Here is a 19,663-nt window from a genome sequence, read left to right as displayed (position 1 = left end):
TGTGCGTGTTTAATTGAAGTATAGTTGAAACCCAATATTACATTAGTTTCAGGTGTACAACACAGTGATTCAATAACTCTATACATTATATTGTGCTCACCACAAACGTAGCTACCACCTGTCACCATATGTACAATTACGATGTTTTTAATTCCTAAAATTCCTTCCTTTAGTTTGAATCTTTCTCTGGATCCCCATGCCTTTATATCCAGATTCCTACTGTGCATCTCCCCAGTAGCAAATACATCAAACACAACAAAGCCCAGGCTAGGTGTATCGCATTTCTGACGGGACAACCAACTGGAAGTCAGGGCATCCTGGAAAATTCTACTCTTTCTTTTCCCGTCATCCAATAACCAATCACAAAACTCTTTATTCTTGCCTGGCCACATAACCTAACAACTCCGGAAAGGACAAATATGGAGTCAGTCAGAAACTCGAAGATTCCCAGTGTACAAGCAGTTTGAGACGATAAGTAGGTTTGAAGGCCTATCATTCCAACAGTTCACAGGTTTGGGCCACTTCTACAAGCCGGAATCAACCATACTCTTAGGTTTCAGGTAGACACCTCACACTACAGCTGGCTGGCTTTCCAGGTAAGCAATCAAAGAATACCAACGGGGCTCGTGGATTCTTGCTAGAAATGGCAAGACTACTATCACTAGGTTATATTGAGTCTTGGAAAAAATTCAGTTATGCTCTCTTTGAATAGAACGGATGTCTGAGCCTTTGGAGCCCAAGGGTTCCCAGGCCGCAACTTTGCATTATTGGGAAGATTTCCAGGGCACTTGTGACTGTGCGGCAGACGGTGTCCTCAACCAAGAGCGCAGCCGCGCTCCTAACCGCGCGGCTGCTCCCAGGCGGGTGCTAGATTCCGCACCGCCCAGGGATCACTGCAGGGGACCAGTGGCCCCAGGAAGAGGGTTCTGGCCCGGCATTGTGATCCCAGCACACCTCCAGGTACCACTCTCTTCCGTGTGAAATGCTGTAGTGAGAATTGCACGAGTTTTTTCCCGCGAAATGTGCCTCGCTAAACACTGCCGGAGCAAGCTACTCCTGACAAAAGAGCCTGTCAGAGCCAGACTGGGGCACCCCTATCTCATGAAACCCTTGGCTCACAGTAGCATCTTCATTGTCCTTGCATCGGTCCACAGAAGTGTCCAACTTGCTCGCAAGCTGATCTCGAAACAGGTCCAGGTTGGAACGGACCTCAGCCTAGGTGGACTTAAGCTTGGGTTGTATTAACTGTATTTGGCTCTAAAAGGACGGGGAAGAGAAGGAAACAAAACCAAAAAGATCGGGGCTCGTCCGGGATTTGAACCCGGGACCTCTCGCACCCAAAGCGAGAATCATACCACTAGACCAACGAGCCAGCCCTGAAGGTGGGCTTTCCTCTCTTGAAATGATCATTCATCCTCGTTTGTTGCATCACACTACTGGACCGTTTTTGACGCTTCTCGTAAGCCCACTGATTTTTTCCAGACCCCAAGAATATCAATGAGCGCATTCGAAGGAATCTGAGCCACAGCGTCCCAGAGATAGGAATGTTCATTATGGAGCTCAGGCTGAGCTGCGAGTCTGTCCGCGGACCCTCCTGAGGTGGGGTCTGATTGCTTACGGGGTTAGGACCAGAACCATCGCAGGCGCACCGGGGTGTAAGGACACAGTAAAAATAGGAACCACCGAGTTCACTAAGAGGCAAAGGTTACCTCCAGGACCAACAGAGGAGCTCGACACTATGCCCCCCCCCCCCCCCCCCTTGGAGTCAAATCCCAAAACTACTGCTTTAGTCCACTGAGCTTGCTTTTGATGTTCCTTTCAGCTTTATTTAATAAACGTTGTGTTTTAGGTCTAGATTTAAGGCACCCTTCAAGGGTGGGCATAAGGTGACCTTGGGGAAGGGTTGTCCTTTCCATACCGTCTTTTTGAGAAGGCTGGACCCTCCTGCTTCTCTATCACCCAGAAGATGGTGGGTGGAAAAGGAAGGGAGGGCTTTGTCCTTGCTCTGCAGTGCTTTCTGCAAAGGGAACGATGTTCTTGGGCTCTAGCTTGTCTGCCCTGGTCACACTCTCTACCCTGTGCTGAGCACATTTCTGGCACACTGGGTAAATAGCTACTGAATCTCCTGAACCAGGCCCCAGACTCCTGGGCGGGCTGAGACCAGAGGAGAGAAAAGGAAAAAAGGAGCGTTCCCTTTCCAATCCTTTCATGTGTCTCCACTTTGTATTTGTTCTGGACTTCAGGAGAGCCTGAAGGCCCAGAGAGAAGCTGTCTCGGGGGAGTCCATGTTGTTAGCGAAGAGCGTTAAAGGACCGAGGAGAGGGTTACACTCTTTTAGCCAGCGTCTGCTTCAGGAAACCTGGAGGAGTCTCAGGTCCAGATCGACTGTGACGGGGTCTGATTCCGCTGAAAGGCTTGGGGAGGGGGCGAGGGATGTCTGGATGCCTTGGCGCCTTCACTGTGGCGGTCCCCAAATTCTGAGGGTCCGAAGGGTATGAACTGTGCTTAGAGAAAACCATCTCCATTAAAAAAAAAAAAAAAAAGTTTTATGAGTCCAAGCAGATGGGAGACATGAGGTCGCGGACATATCTTGCATCCTCTTCTGTAAGGAGCCCTCACCCTACCCCACTTTACCCCAGGGCTCACTGGAAGCCCGGGTGTTGGCGGAGCTCAATAACTTGTTAGGACTGAGGCTGAGGAGCCTGTGCAATGGGCTCTACCGGTGGTCTTCTAGAGACCTACATTCGAGTTTAGGCCTAGTCAGGAACATGGTTCTTAGTCATTCTCTTGTTTGAAGATGCTTCCTTCAAAACGAATTTGTTTTCATTTAGATTTATCTATTAAATTTTGTTTAGATGTAAAAGCCAGTTTGGCTGCAGTTTTTAAAACAAGGGATACAACGGTAAAAATGGACCTGTAGGGCGGCTCCATAGCTCAGGGGTTAGAGCACTGGTCTTGTAAACCAGGGGTCGCGAGTTCAAATCTCGCTGGAGCCTTAGGCGGGTGCTTGTTTTCCCATAACGTCATTCTCCGTTTTTGTCTACGTCTTGACCCAGTCTTGATGGGGGAAGGGGGGGGGGGGGGGAAGCACTGTGTAATCTTTTTGGTAAAATCAGATCCTGGACATCTGGGACGGAGGGTTATAGAACCGGAGCTCCTGGGATCCCAAGGAGAAGACAATGTGTGTGTGTACCTTTCGGTAAGTAGGAGAGGAACCAGATTCCTCAAGTTTCTGCTAGAAGACTGGATGGGTTGGCGGAGTCCACACTTACGTATTTGAGGAAGAGAGCAAATCAGCTCGGGCCCATTGATAGCAGTGACCCCCGGCGGGGTGGAGTTCGGCACACCTCCCAGTACACCAGCCGGGCGCCCAGTTTCTCCTGCGCTCCTGGAGAACTGGTTCGTGGGTTAATCGGCCAGTTTAGGCCAGAAACTAGATAGATAAACCCCAATCCGGCTTCTGCTCTGCTTCCATACTCACTTTCTCCGACTCAGAGTCTGCTTCCTACGCCCCAGGCTACTCCTGGGATTCGATTTATTATAGATTCGACTCTCGGGGGACTTGACGAGCTTCAGTCTTAGTCTGAATCTCAAATACAAAGAAGCCAGACTTCTCACTAGCTGGTACTATATCCACAAAAATCTACAGTAACGCGCAGGAGTCGCGCCCTTCGATAGCTCAGTTGGTAGAGCGGAGGACTGTAGAGGAACGACGTCTGCTGTTATCCTTAGGTCGCTGGTTCGACTCCGGCTCGAAGGAGGTGCTTGCTGTTTTGATGTAATCCCGTACTCAAACGTCCTGAAACTTTTGCCCTCCGGTTTCTTTTGATTCTATTTTCAGGCAACAAGAGAAGAGCTTTCCACCTGCCAAGAAACCTAATTTCACTTATCTTTATGATCATGGAGTAGATGTGGTTCACTCAGGAAATGTGAACTAATGGCTTTCATATTAGATTTGAATCTGTTACCTTCTAATCTTTAGAACCAATTTACGTTGATTAAATATTGGGGTAACTGCGCTCCACCTCACCAGATACCTATATTTTTTCATAAGCGCAAATAATGCATACTAGGCAAATCAGGGCTTAAGGAGAAATATATTAGAAAGTCTGCCTTTGGAAAAGGTAAATACACAATAGAGAGTGAGCAATGCAAAAGACTAAATATGCACATGGAGATGTTCTTTCATTAATAAGAAAGAAATACTAATTTAAACAAGAGGATATTGTTTCATCACCAAATCAGAAAATGTTGACTAATATGTAATACTGACCAAGATGCAGTGAGGACTTTCTTGTAGAATGGTACTACTTTCTGGAGGACATTGGGTGTTATAAATCAGGAACCTTGGGGTGTCTTGGGGTGACTTCAAGCCCCATGTTGGATGTAGAGATACTTAAAAAATTTTTTTTAAATCTTTAAAAAAAGTAAATCAGGAACCTTAAAAAGATAATGTTTGATCAAGTATTCTATTCTACTCTTAGAAATTTATCATTCATACATGAAAAAAGGATATATGGCAAAATAGTTATTTGTGGGTGATTTGTATCTTTATATTTTTATGTATTTTTTCAAAATATATCACGTGGATACATTACATTAATAAAAAACAGTGTTTTAATCTTACAAAATGAAGTTTAAACATACTCTGTGTCACTGTGGAAGACATTTTGGCATTTTCTTATAAAACTAGACATACTGTTATCATACAATCTAGGAATCATGTTCCTAGGTAACTACTACCCCAATGGTAGAAAACTATGCCCACACAGAAACTTGCCCATTTATGTTTATAGCAGCTTTATGCCAAAACTTGGAAGTAATAAAGATGTCCTCTGACAGGTGATTAGGTAAATAAACTATGGTACATTGATACAAATGGAATATTCAGCACTAAGAAGAAATGGGACATTAAGCCATGAAATGATATGGAGAAACTTTAAATGCACATTCACTAAGTGAGAGAAGCCAATCTGAAAAGGCTTCATACTGCATGATTCCAAGTATATGACATTCTGGAAAATGCAAAATTACGGAAACAGTAAAAGTGGCTGCCAATGGTTGAAAGAAGGGAGGGGTGCATTGGCAGAACACAATTTTAAGGGCAGTGAAACTATTGTGTATGATACTACAGTGTACTGGTAGATGTATGTCATTACACATTTGTCAAAACTCATGGCGTGTATAATACAAAGGTAAATCCTAGTGTAAACTGATGTGGAAATGTTGGGGTTCAGAGCCTATGGCCAAGAGACAATTCTTGAGATGTCTTCAGTGCAAAAAGGTGGTTTTATTGAAGCACAGGGACAGGACCCGTGGGCAGAAAGAGCTGCACTGGGGTTGTGATGGGTGACTGATTATATACCTTCAGATTGGGAGAGTTTAGGGATAGTCTAAGTCTCTAAGGTGTTTTGGAAACAAGGTTTTCAGGATCCTGAGGGGGCTGCCTGTTGTTGGGAAAAGATCATTTCTTACTGTTTAGTAAAAACTCAGTCATGACACCCTTCAGATGTATATCAGGAGGCCATAAGCTTGGAGTATGATTGCCAACATATATCTTGAGGGTGGGCGGGGGGGGGAGTAAGATATAAAGGAAGCTTCCAAAGGGATTTTTATATGTTAAAGTAGACATACAGGATCCTGAGGGGTTGGGAAAGTGTTAAGCTAAGACTGCCTTTTGCCCTTAGCAAAGTGTCATCATTGAGGCAGCTGAGCCTCAGAGGAAGGTCACTCTGCCTGTTTCAAGGCTTTGTCAGTGGGCTGTAGGCAGTAAAGGAATTTAATTTTTCATTTGCCTTTGTTTCCCACATCATAAACTATGGACTTTAGTTGATAATGATGTATAATTGTTCATTCACTGTAACAAATCTCACTAGTGCAGAATGTTGATGGTAAGGAGGCTGTGGGTGGGCAGAGAGGAGAGAAGGTACATAGAAACTCTGTATTTTCTTACTCAATTTTGCTATAAACCTAAAACTGCTAGTCATAGTTCAGACTGCTATAACAAAAGTACCATAGACTGGGTGGCTTAAACCAAAATGTATCGCTCACAGTTCTGGAGACTGGCAAGTCCCAGATCCAGGGGCCAACACATGGTGTCTGACAAAGCCCTGCTTTTTGGCTTGTGGACAACTGCCTTGCCTCTGTATCCTTGCATGGGTAAGAGAGAAATCTCTCAATTTCTGAGAAAATATGGCCTCTTTTGTGAAAACCTCAGGTGGCCAAGATATTTCTTGGTGAGAGGTGGGTGAAAAGGAAGTGAACATCAAAGAGGAGTCATCAAAGTGACACGAAGGTGGCCTAGGAAACATGGAAGAGGGTTTGAATGGGGAGAGGGAAAGTAATAATAATAATAATAATAAAAAGACACAATAAAAATGTAGCATGAAAAGCCCCAAGACCTTGATTCTTGCAGAATCCTAGTTCCCTCCTCCATTTATTTCATTCATTCTTCATGACAGTGCTGGGAAATTGCAGGGGATTTCCTTCTTGAGGGGAGCAGCCTGCCCAAATCCAGGAGTACTACTGTTAGGAAATAGGGACTGTCATGGCTGAAAAGTGCAGTGGGACAGCCCTTCTGAGAAGACGCCACTAAGTAGTCCCTGAGCGTATCTTCTCTTTCCCACACTGAATCAGGTGCTGCACAGTTCTTGCAGTTGAGTGGTTTAGTCTCCAAATCTAAGTAGTCTCCAAGATAAGTAGATTCATTTGGAAGGACAGGGGAGTGGCTAGGTCAACACCATTCACAGCACACACTCCCTGGGCCGGATGCAAGGAGTCAGCCAAGAATCAGCTTGGAAGTGTTTTTGGAATCAGAAACCCACCTGCAAATGAAATTCAAAGTAACTGTTTACCTATCCAACCCCACCCCCATGAAGCAATCAAGCCTGAGTGAAAGCTTGAAGCCTGGTAAGTATTGGTTTTCTCATTCATTCATCATACTCAATTACAAAAGTAATGTGATTAAAATCCAAATCGGATCTGTGCAGGTTATTTTCGGAGTATAGAGCTGCAGCTCTTAAACCAGTGTCAGCAGTAGGCTGATGGGGGCAACCACACAATTTCTGGGAAGTGTTCCTGACCCGATGATGCCTAAACCGGGTCAAAAGAATGAATCAGTGCGAATGTGGATTTTACAAGAGTGAGACCAAAGGAGTTGCCGAGTGAGGGAACACAAAAGCAGTGCAAAAGCCTTGACAAGGAGTAAGTCGGGTGCAAATACAACCTGGAAGGGAATGTCAGAGGAGCTCGAAGTGGGAGATTATTGTGTAGTAAACGGAGGTGGTTTGATTGCAAACATAGAAATCAGTGTCCGGTGGATGGAAGTACGGAAGAACGGAGAAGAGGAATTACTATGAGTTATGTGAATTATTGTTACGTAACCCTTTTTTCAGGGCCGAAGAGCTCGGGGTTTGTAGCTAGATTAAAACACACTAATGGCAGTGGTGGGATTCGAACCCACGCCTCCGAAGAGACTGGAGCCTAAATCCAGCGCCTTAGACCGCTCGGCCACACTACCGGTTGGTATACAGAGCTTTTTTTTAACCTTTAAGTTATGTACCTATGCAGCATATGAGCTCAAAATTTGGAGTTTTCTTCTCGGTTAGTGGACTTCCCCGCAGGGTTTTCGTTCAACCCTACGGATCTGAACAAGAGAGGAGTCATCGTGTTCTCACACGCCTGTGAAGTGAAACATAAACTAGTCAACGATCATTACAGTGAATGTCCTTAGAAGATTTTTACCTTTTCTGTAACCTAGGCAATAAGACGCAGGAAAAAAAAAAAAAATCCGCCGGCGACTTATTGCCCGTGATTAGAGAAGATTGAATAAGGGCCTCCTTGCCGTTGCGTCGTTGGTCTGTGGCTGTGAGCCTGAGTGCAAATGGAGTCTGAGTTCAGCTCCAGAAGGAAGCGCCCTTTCATTCACAGATCTGGCCAGCCTAACACAGAATTCCAGGGAACTCCTTGGTCTCCTCCTCCTGCAGATTCAGTCAGAATGGAGAGATTGGGTCGAGGTGCGGCCTTCTGGGTCAGTAACTACCGCACTGCTGTAGTATCGGAACTATTTCCCTTACGTAGGGACCGAAATGACCCCCCACCCCCACCCCACCAAGGGAGGTTGTGTTCCAGGAGCGTCCACAGCCCAGGAAGGGGTGGGTTCGGGGCTTCCCTTGGGTGCAAGCGCCCCTAGCTCCGTTCAATTTCTTTTAAAAGGAGCAGAGAGAAATCTAGATAAAAGTTTCATGAGTGATACCTGCGGTCTGCTGACCCAAAGTGGGATCTTGTACCTGTACGTGAACTCTACCCGGCTCAAGGCCCTGGATTCTGCCTTAGCTCTATTCTTTGCGGTTTCTGATTGGCCATTTCTGGGTCTTCAGAACCAGAAATTCTCCCAGGAATCTGTTTCCGAACTTCAAGGGCCCCTCCCCCACCCACCTCCTCTTGCCTTTCCTTGCCTGAGGGTTTTCCGAGACTTGGTGGCCTGAGGGTCGGGGGCTGGGGGTGCGCCGAGAGAGGCAAAATTGTTCTTCACTGGATCTTCACGGGGCGAGTGTCCCGCTAGCTCCCGCCCTCGCTGCCACGGTTGGGGGACGAAGAACAGAAAAGTTCTAGAAAAGTTGCTTGGAAATAGGGTGTCGAGAGCATTTGATGGAGGTAGACCCAGGCGGGGAAATGGGGGTAGAAGGCTGGGGTCCGCGAAGGAAGAGTCCTGGACGGTCCAAGGTCAGAGGCGGGGTCTTCTTAGACGCCTCATCAGCAGCACCCCATTCCAGCCAGGCCCGGCTGTCTGGTGGGTCATCTCCCCTTCACTCCGCCACCTCCACCCTACCCCAACCGGATCCCTCCTTGCACACAAGAAATTAAGTGCCTCCTGGTTGCTTCTTTTGCCTTCTGCTTTCCTCTCTCTAGTTCGAGTTCATGGGCAATCTGAGCAACCTGAGCAGAACTGGGTGTCCCCCAGTAGGCTCCAACCAAGTTCTCTTTCTCTCCAGAAGCTCCCAGAGTTAAGAGTGAGGTGCAATGGTCAGCTTGGAGGTGGTCAGCACGGGAGGCCAGTGATCCACCGGTCTAGAGGACTGGTCAAGGGTGTGGCTTCTGCTCCCTACTCTAGAGGCAGAGGGATTCCAATACCCCTCCCTGGCCCTTTTGGCTGAAGTGTAGGACTTCTAAGAAATTTCACTTTGTGTTTCAGAATCCTCAGAAAAAAAGCGAGTGTGAACTGATTGCCTTCAGCAGTGCACAAAAGTCTTTGCCACTTTGGAAAGAATGATGTGGGAAGATTGTTGTTAATCTCAAATTGTGGAGAACATAGAAGTCATGTATAGCCACCTCTAAGTGTAAGATAAGGAAGCATCAGTTTGAAAGAAAGAAAAGACCTTGGGGCTTTTCATTACTTGAAAAAAGTGGGGAGGGAGAGAACAAATATTTAAAATATAGTTTAAGGGGCACCTGGCTGGCTCAATGGGTGGACAATGCGACCATTGATCTCAGTGACTTTTAAGTCCCATGTTGGGCATGAAGCCTACTTAAAATAAAAATATTTAAATGTTAAAATAAAAATTTTAAATATTAATAAATTATTGCTAAAATATTTTTGAAATATTAAAAATATTTAAACTTTTATGCCTCCTACTGAGCCAGATAAGAAACTTGGAGTCTATGGGTAGCTCTTGGGAAGGTCTTTTTTTTTCTTTTGGTGATTTGGATGCTTTTTATTTCTTTGTGTTGCCTGATTGCTGCGCCTAAGACTTCCAATACTATGTTGAATTAACCGTGGCGGGAGTGGACATTCCTATAGTGTTCCTGACCTTAGGAGGAAAGCTCTCAGTTTTTCCCCATTGAGGATGATATTAGCATTGGGTCTTTCATATATGGCTTTTATGATCTCGAGGTATGATCCTTCTATCCCTACTTTCTTGAAGGTTTTTATCAAGAAAGGATGCTGTATTTTGTCAAATGCTTTCTCTGCATCTATTGAGAGGATCATGTGATTCTTGTCCTTTCTTTTATTGATGTAATGAATCACATTGTTTTGTGGATATGGAACCAGCCCTGCATCCCAGGTATAAATCCCACTTGTTCATGAGTGAATAATTATTTTAATGTATTGTTGGATCCAGTTGGCTAATATCTTGTTGAGGATCTTTGCATCCATGTTCATCAGGGAAATTGGTCTATAGTTTTCCTTTTCAGTGGGGTCTTTGTCTAGTTTTGGAATCAAGGTAATGCTTGCTTCGCAGAAAGAGTTTGGAAGTTTTCCTTCCATTTCTATTTTTTGGAACAGCTTCAAGAGAATAGGTGTTAACTCTTCTTTCAATGTTTGGTAGAATTCCCCTGGAAAGCCATCTGGCCCTGGACTCTTGTTTTTTGGGAGATTTTTTATTACAAATTCGATTTCTTTGCTGGTTATGGGTCTGTTCAAATTTTCCATTTCTTCCTGTTTCAGTTTTGGTGGTTTCTAGGAATTTGTTCATTTCTTCCAGATTGCCCATTTTATTGGCATGTAATTGCTCATAATATTCTCTTATTACTGTTTGTATTTCTGCTGTGTTTGTTGTGATCTCTCCTCTTTCATTCTTGATTTTATTTGGGTCCTTTCTTTTTTCTTTTTTATCGAACTGGCCAGTGGTTTATCAATTTTGTTGATTCTTTCAAAGAACCAGCTTCTGGTTTCATTGATCTGTTCTACTGTTTTTATTTTGTTTTGTTTTGGTTTGGTTTAGATAGCATTAATTTCTGCTCTAATCTTTATTATTTCCTGTCTTCTGCTGGTTTGGGGTTTTATTTGCTGTTCTTTTTCTGGCTCTTTAAGGTGAAGGGTTAGGTTATGTATCTGACCTTCCTTCTTTAGGAAGGCCTGGATTGCTATATGCTTTATTCATATGACCACCTTTGGTGCATCCCAGAGGTTTTGGGCTGTGGTGTTATCATTTTCATTGACTTCTATGTACTTTTTAATTTCCTCTTTAACTTCTTGGTTAGCCTATTCATTCTTTAGTAGGATGGTCTTTAGTCTCCAAGTATTTGTTACCTTTCCAAATTTTTTCTTGTGGTTCATTTCAAGTTTCATAGTGTTGTGGTCTGAAAATATGCACGTATGATCTTTTGTACTTTTTGAGGGCTGATTTGTGTTCCAGTGTGTGATGTGATCTGTTCTGGAGAACATTCCATGTGCACTGGAGAAGAATGTATATTCCACTGCTTTAGGATGAAATGTTCTGAATATATCTGCTAAGTCCATCTGGTCCAATGTGTCATTCAAAGCCACTGTTTCCTTGTTGATTTTCTGTTTAGATGATCTATTGTTGTCAGTGGGGTGTTGAAGTCCCCTACTATTATGGTATTATTATCAATGAGTTTCTTTATGTTTGTGATTAATTGATTTATATATTTGGGTGCTTTCACATTTGGAGCATAAATTTTTACGGTGATAATACTCTTCTTCATCTCTTGTTATAGTCTTTATTTTAAAGTCTAGATTGTCTGATATAAGGATGGCTACTCCGGCTTTCTTTTGTTGACCATCAATCTGAAGGTGTCTTTAGGTCTAAAGTGGCTCTCTTGTAAACAGCATAAAATGGATCTTGTTTTCTTATCCATTCTGTTACCCTATGTCTTCTGATTCAAGCATTTAGTCCATTGATGTTTAGAGTGAGTACTGAAAGATATGAATTTATTGCCATTATGTTTCTCGTAGAGTTGGAGTTTCTCATGGTTTTCTCTGGTCTTTTCTAGTCTGTTGATTTTGGTCTTTTGTTTTTTTTTCTGTCTTTTCTCCCCTCACAGAGTCCCCCTTAAAATTTCTTGCAGTTAGTGGTCACAAACTCCTTTAATTTTTGTATGTCTGGGAAACTTTTTATCTCTCCTTCTATTTTGAATGACAGCCTTGCTGGATAAAGAATTCTTGGCTGCATATTTTTCTGATTCAGCACATTGAATATATCCTGCCACTCCTTTCTGGCCTGCCAAGTTTCTGTGGATAGGTCTGCTGAACCTTATCTGTCTTCCCTTGTATGTTAGGGACTTTTTTTTCCCTTGCTGCTTTCATGATTTTCTCCTTGCCTGAGTATTTTGTGAATTTGACGTCGATGGTCAGTTTTTGTTGAATCTAATGGGAGTCCTCTGTGCTTCCTGGATTTTGATGCCCGTGTCTTTCCCCAGGTTAGGAAAGTTTTCCACTATGATTTGCTCACATAACCCTTTTATCCCTTTTTTTCTCTCTTCATCTTCTGGGACTCCTATGATTCTGACGTTGTTCCTTTTTAATGAGTTGCTGACTTCTCTGATTCTTAAATTGGGCTCTTTTGCCTTAGTCTACCTCTTTTTTTTTCTGCTTAATTATTCTCCATAAATTTGTCCTCTATATCGCTGATTCTCTGTTCTGCCTCATCTATCCTTGCCACTGCAGCATCTGTTAGAGATTGCAGCTCAGTTATAACATTTTTTATTTCATCCCAACTAGATTTTACTTCTTTTATCTCCACACAAAGGGATTCTAAACTATTTTCAACCCCAGCTAGTATTATTATTATCATGATTCTAAATTCTGGTTAAGACATCTTGCTTGTATCTGTGTTGATTAAGTCCCTGGCTGTTGTTTCTTCCTGCTTTTTCTTTTGAGGTGAATTTCTTCGTTTCATCATTTTGAAGAAGAAAAGGAATTAATAAGGTAAAAAAATTAAAATTAAAAAATTAAAAACAACACACACACACACACACAAATCAAATAAATGATGCTAGATCCTAGGTGTGTTTTGGTCTAGGTGTTGAAAGGAGGTTGATAGATTAGAGAAAAAAGGGAAAAAGAAAAAAAAAAGGAAAACGTTTGAAACTGTGAAAAAAAAATGATTACAATGAAATAGAATAAATGAAACGATGGAAGTAAAATAGAATTTGAAAAAATTACAAAAAAGTAAAAAATATACTAGAAAACATTTTTAAATATTTTAAGAAAAATTGAAAATAAAAATACTTTTTTCCTCTTTCTATATTCAAGGAATAGAAACGAAAAAGAAAAAAAAGAAAATTGAATACATGGACCAGCGAACAGACTGAAATACGATTGAAATTACATTGTTTACCCCTAGAAGTTAAACTATGAAGCACTTTAGAATCTGTAAACTAAGCAGGCGGAGGGACTTGTGGTGTTCCTGAAGAGTGAGGTTGGCCCAGTGGGTGGGGTTAGTGTAACGGCTCCATTCTCCACTAGATGGCGCTGCTTAGCTTACTGGGGCGGATTGTTGCGGAGCTTGTAGGCGTGTATGCGCGTGCGCGGGAGTGGTCAAAATGGCGTCACCCAACGGCCCGGTCTGTAGTATCTGAATTCCGTTTTCCCCGACCAGCAGTCGCACACCTGTCCTTTGTCTCTGGCTTTTGTCTATTCCCCGCGTTTACACTGTCCATGACCAAGCCGTCAGGTTGCCAGGCGACACCTCCCTCCTGAATTTTATCTCAGATGCGGCTGTGTTTCCCGGCCCCTCACTTCTGAGGGACTGTGGTTTTGACCCGTTCTGCCCCTCTGTAGGAGCGTGTCAACGAGCAATGGCCAGTGCCAGCTGCACCCAGGAACATTTATGGGACTGTGCTGCTGCTGCTGCCCAGAGACTGAGGCTGGGCGCCAGCCCATCCCAGAAAAAGTTCACGCAGTTGTGTAGCAGCAGCGTTTCAGGAATTGTGGAAAATCACAACACGCATCTGGCACCAAGCTTCACCCTTAAGGAACTTGTTCCAGCACCAGCGAATGTCGAATGTCGTTGTTCTTTGCAGTCAGCTGAGACCTCTGGAATCGGCAGCGGTGGCCACACGGACTCTACCAAATGTCCTCCTAGCAGGGGAACCACTTCTCCCCATGTGGCCCGAGAACTTCCCGGACCCCACTCTGCTCCTGGGAATTCGCCCTTCCCACCAGAGCACCACAGGTATTGAGCTGAGTTTCAGACTCTGCATTCCCCCTGTTTACATTCTTAATGAAATTTAAACCCTTTCCTTTCTCCTTTCTCCCTTTTTTGTTCAGTCCCTGTGGCTGTTTCCACTTTTCCACTTTCTCTCCAGCTGCTTTGGGGGGGGGGGTGCTTTTCCCATACTCTCCCCACACCCTCCCCCCCCCGCCCCGTCTCTGTTCTCGCTCTGCAAGCATAAACAGCTCCCTGCCCTCTGCAGATTCTCTCTCCCCCAGTTCACCTCGCTGTGCTGTGTACCTGTTGAGTTCTGTGGTAAATGTTGTGCAGATTGTTGTGTTAATCCTCAAATCAGTTTTCTAGGTGTGCAGGATGGTTTAGTGTTGATCTGGCTGTATTTCATGAATGTGAGACACAAAAAAAAACTTCCATTCTGTTCCACCATCTTGGCTCCTCCCTTGGGAAGGTCTTTTGATGAGCTCTTACAGATGCGATTATACAGGCATACTTGTGTATGTGTATGTTAGGGCTAATTTGGTAAACACACACATTTAAATAAACCAGAGTTTATGTAACTATGTTTTAACTTAAAACACCACCAACACCAACATGTCATAAGGTGCAAGTGTTCTGGGCCCTTCTTGATCAGGCAATAAAAAGAACCAGTCAACAGGAAAGAACCTGGTTTACAGCAGAGCTCCCCTTGATCCTGGCATGCTGCATTTTCAGCTTCCAAACAGACAGACTTGAGATCAGTTTCCTGTCAGGAGAGAAAGTATTACCCTCTCTCGTACCTGGCTGAAATTCCTTTACTGACCAGTGTGCATAGCTTCCCCTATTGAATCACTGGATAGTGCTTGAGTACTCCTTGCTTACTTTGAACTCACTGGATCCTTCAGTGGAGGGAGGAGCCTTGGTCTACTTCCCTCAAGAAGTGGTTGCTATGTTGAATTGCACAGTAAAAGAAAGAAATGCCCAGAGACTCACAAGCTAGGTATCTCAGATTTCCTTTGTCACACATTTAATTGTCCAGTATCTGAAGCAAATACATAACGGCCCCTTTGGAAAGAAGCCTGATACAGATAAATGTGATGGGTTTATCTGACACATGGTTATTACTTCCCTCTTCAACACAGAATGCTAGTATTCTAAGCTCTAGCATTCTGCAATAATGCCAGAGAGTTTAACCCTGAATTTCCTGCTATCTTTACCTTGTTAATAGTCCAGATGATGAAAATTTATTTACAAGCAGTAAATTCAAGACCTTGATACTCAAACTGTGGTCCAGGCACCAGCAGGATCAGCATGTCCTGGTAAGTTATTAGAAATGCAGGGTCTTAGGTCTATTGAATTGGAATCTTAATAAGCTACCCAAAGGTTAGAGAATTTTGACAGGTACTCTCTGTTCCGGTCTATGTATCAAATGCCCCATGGTCAATTTAGGGCATTTGAAAGTTCCCACCAGAATCCTTCTAGATCAGCAGGAGACTTGCATTACATTGCAATGTAAAATTCTTTCTCTAGCTCCAGTACAGAGCCAGCCAAGTAGTGGCCTGTACTGTAAAAATAGTGCTCAAAATTAAATACTGGTGAATGATATGTATTGGATGTATTTGGATGTATTTGTATGTATTTGGATGAATGTAATAGATAGTCTTTTGAGTATTTATTGAGCCCCTACTTAAATATTTAGTTCCTTTAAGGTCTCACATGTTAATTACATTGTTCATCATAGTTCTTTTTTTTTTTTTTTTTTTTGAGCCAGAGAGAGACAGAGCATGAGCAGGGGAGGGGCAGAGAGAGGGGAAGACACAGAATCTGAAGCAGGCTCCAGGCTCTGAGCTGTCAACACAGAGCCTGATGCGGGGCTCGAACTCACAAAGTGTGAGATCATGACCTGAGCTGAAGTCAGACATTAACTGACTGAGCCACCCAGGCGCCCCTACATTGTTCATCATAGTAATGCAAAGCACTGTGATGTACTTATTCTTGCAAGTTTTCTAAAATAAATGTTCAAAGGAAAAGGAGAGAAGGGTAATCACTTTTCTCAGTTTTGACAGGGAGAATCAAACCTCTTCTTTTTAACTTGTATTTTTCCCTTACAATGTTCATCAGCTCAGGAAACCATCCTACTATCTTTAAGTCAGACTTCTAGGAACTCAGACCACTATCTCTAGTAACAAGCCAGGGAGCCAAGCAATAATTCTGTAATAATCAGCCCCAAATGGCCAAGACTTGATTAGCAACTGACAGCTTTCCTAATATTTGTCCCTGCTTCCAATTTAGGACCAACCAGAGAAAGTCAAATATGCACCCCTAACCAATCACATAGGATGCTTTGCTTCTAGGTAGACTGTCTATAGCTTCCCCATGCCAATGGTCTCCAATCAAGGCACACCTGAAGCCTTCCACTATAAAGCTTTCCCACTTTTCTGTCTGCCTATGAGTCTCTGACAAAACTCAAATGATGATGGCTGACTTCCTTGCTACAGCAAACTCTGAATAAATAGCCTTTGCTGTTGTCATTTACTTGGTCTTCCTTTATTTCCACACTAGAATTAAAACCTTGCACAATAGGGGCACCTGGGTGGCGCAGTCAGTTAAGCATCCAACTTCAGCCAGGTCACGATCTCGCGGTCCGTGAGTTCGAGCCCCGCGTCGGGCTCTGGGCTGATGGCTCAGAGCCTGGAGCCTGTTTCCGATTCTGTGTCTCCCTCTCTCTCTGCCCCTCGCCCGTTCATGCTCTGTCTCTCTCTGTCCCAAAAATAAATAAACGTTAAAAAAAAAAAACTTTGCACAATAAAAAGTTGAGGGGAAATGGATGAAATACAGACAAATATGCAAAAAAGTAATTAAAAGTAATTCTAAGATCCCTACCAGGGGTCAAGTTGTTCTAGAGAACTTCTAATTGGCCAGAACACTCTGGAACAGGCCTTTTTGATGTTGCTCTCTGGACCAGACTAGTGGAGCAGGCTCTTGGAACCTCCTGAGTCAGGCCAACCCAAGTGAGCTGAGGGCAGTGAGTGGCTGGAAGAATGAGAGAGATTGATGTAAGGTCCTGGGACAAACTTCAGGGGTAGGAAATAGACTGAATGTAGATAGGGTCTCTTGGGCAAAGGTTTAGTTATCCTGTGAAGAGAGGGAGGACCCTGAACCCAAAGACAGCCTCTGTGACGGGGAACAAAAACCATCAGGCCCATGGTTGTTGTCCTAGCTTCTCTTTTTGGAGGCTCCTTTGAGCATTTTAAATTCCTTTCAGATGTGTAACAAGCAGTCTACAGTTATAGGGAAGAATTCAGTCCATCCAGAGAATAGAAAAGAATAGAAGCTTGCTCAGTTGTGACAGTTTAGGATGAGGGAACAGATTTCAGGAAAAGGTTAAGAGGAGCCAAGAATGCAATGGGAGAAAAAGAGAGGAGAAACAGCAAGTAGGGAGGGGATGAGAAAGCTGTTGGGATGCTGGTTTTGACTGTTTAGCAATGTTGCCTAAGGCCCGTGTCTCTGAATAAAATAACAATAATAAAGATGGTAATAACCGTGATGATAGTAATGAACTCTCATTTCCAAAACAAGGATACAGCAACTTTGCAAGGTTAACTAACTGACCCAGGTGTTTTCTAACCACTATGCTACATACTCAAGTCCAAAGGGATGACCATGCTGATTAACTTGGAAGTTTCTACCAGTGAAATGCCTTGTGTAGGCAAATGGGATACAGCGACCGATTCTTGATTCTCTAAAGCAGAGCAGTCAGTTCAAAGCCTTGTAGTTGTCTTACAGACAAGGAGGATATTGTCTGGAGAAAGACTGAGGTTTGCACACCAAGGGAACATTGGGAGGAATGGCTATTGTCAAGCCACAGAAGATCCTATTACCCTCTTGGCCCTGAACAGTTGGATATGTTCCTCTCGTCTTAGGACAACCTTGTGAGGCCTCTCCGTGACTCATCCCTGAACCAAGAATATCTGCCATAAATGCCTGATTCTGCCTGTATGGAGATTTCTCTTCCTTCAAGATTTGTAAGGTTAGTGGCACCGTGTTTTACATTGATACAATGAAAAATAGTTGTTGCCAATTGTTGCCAGGTGAACTATGTGTGGTTTCTTTCCTGATTGGATGGGGGCCCCCAAATGTGGGGCAAGGTCAGGTGGAAGCAGGTAGCCTGAGGGGTGAAAGAACACCCGAGGCAAAACAAAGGTGGTAGATGTTTATTGAATACACCTCAAGGGAGAAGCGGGAGGAAGAGCAGGGGAGAGATTGCTTGCAAGAGGTGGGGGTGGGGAGGAATGTATCTAAACCGGGAAGGGGAGCATGTATGGACTTTCCCTTTTTGGCAACTGTGCCTATGTGTAAGTAGCCCATTGGTCAGTTAGGGCCTATGGATATTTTGAAGTGGGTCATCTTATGGGCCTGTTTGCATTCACCCAGAGGGTTACTGCAGGCCCTTTTGCCTTGATCAAGTTTCCATTGCTCAAGCCTGAGCCTGAAAGGGGCCTCTAGGCTGCAGAGACTTGAGGTCCTGGGGCTTAAACCCAGTCACACCTGAAGAAGTCTTGGAAGGTTCTTGGTCTTGTCATGAAAAATAACCCAAAGACAGACATGCAACACAGCGGATGAACGACACAAGCAGGAAAGTTTATTAAGGCAAAAAGTACCCTCGAGATATGAGAGCAAGAGCGAAATTGAGAGAGCACTGTGTCCCTGGGGTTTGGGATTCTATATTTTGTCAGCAGTTGTTAACTAGGGCATAGAATATTCATTACTTGGGGCTGGAAGCAGGGCTTCCCACTTTTTCTTCCTAAATGGGTCAGGGGTTTCCTGTCTTGGCATCCTCCATCTTGGGCCTGTTGGGTTTGGTCCCCCTTCGTATGGAATGCCTCCAGGACAGGCCTCTGACTTTCTTGGATCTGACCATGACTTCCTCCTTGCTGGCCTCCAGGTATCCTGTTAGAATCTAACTACTGCCTACTCTAACACAATGAATCATAAGCTTACAGATAAGCTTACAGATTTCTTAGAAACTTCATGATCTTGGACAAATGAAAACATTAAAAAATAGTGGGCACAAGAACAGGCGTGTGGACAGAGTCGAAATCTTGCTAAACAGAATTGGTCCACTTTTGGGGGTTGCATGAATCAGTGCTTTTTTCCAGTGTTCCCAGCTATGATTATATTTCCAGTAAGAAATAAGTACAATATCTTTCTTAAATAATTTTTTTTGTTCCTGTTTACTAGCTTATATAAACAAGGTTTCTAAAAAGTGAAAATCCTTTTTAAAAAGTTGTATTATTTTCATACCGAAGATGTAGGTAAATCTTCCTTTAAGGAAGGATTAAACTCTTTCTCCCTAACACCCCTTTTCCCTACATGCTCCTACCCCTAAGCCTTTGAGAGAGAGGCATTGATCCCAAAATACTTAAGGTTTTTAGAAAGGACAAAACCATGATAAATCTTTTTTCACCTTCCCCAGATTTTATCACAATATTAAATGAAAGGAGTGTATTATAATCTGTCCATCGGACACCCTCTATAGGAGTCTCTTACTTCTCAGGTGGGTCTACCATGTGCCCAAATATCTGAGATTCTTATATCTGCATCCTTTCTGTGGCTCCAGATGCACAGGGATGCACTGTCTCAGGAGAGTATCAAGATGAAAGACAAGACAGCCTGGTGGTGGCTCTACTCGAAAGGAACTTTTTAAGAAGGTTGACAGGACATGGAGAAATTCTCATTTTATGGAAGAATATCTTGGATTTTTGCTCTGG

General features: G+C 43.5%; 4 non-coding genes across 4 annotated transcripts; 2 read left to right on the top strand and 2 right to left on the bottom strand.

Moving 5' to 3' along the window:
• Positions 1-1,300: 1,300 nt before the first annotated feature.
• Positions 1,301-1,372, bottom strand: TRNAP-UGG. Its single transcript has one exon. It is a non-coding gene; the product is annotated as a tRNA-Pro (tRNA).
• A 1,551-nt stretch (positions 1,373-2,923) lies between these two features.
• On the top strand, positions 2,924-2,996 carry TRNAT-UGU. The gene has a single exon. It is a non-coding gene; the product is annotated as a tRNA-Thr (tRNA).
• A 672-nt stretch (positions 2,997-3,668) lies between these two features.
• Positions 3,669-3,760, top strand: TRNAY-GUA. Its single transcript is given in 2 exon segments — positions 3,669-3,705; positions 3,725-3,760. It is a non-coding gene; the product is annotated as a tRNA-Tyr (tRNA).
• A 3,677-nt stretch (positions 3,761-7,437) lies between these two features.
• On the bottom strand, positions 7,438-7,519 carry TRNAL-UAG. Its single transcript has one exon. It is a non-coding gene; the product is annotated as a tRNA-Leu (tRNA).
• Positions 7,520-19,663: the final 12,144 nt, after the last annotated feature.

The sequence above is a fragment of the Prionailurus bengalensis genome, chromosome B3, assembly GCF_016509475.1.
Source record: "Prionailurus bengalensis isolate Pbe53 chromosome B3, Fcat_Pben_1.1_paternal_pri, whole genome shotgun sequence".
Classification (NCBI taxonomy): Eukaryota; Metazoa; Chordata; class Mammalia; order Carnivora; family Felidae; genus Prionailurus; species Prionailurus bengalensis.
This window is presented reverse-complemented; position numbering and strand designations above follow the sequence as displayed.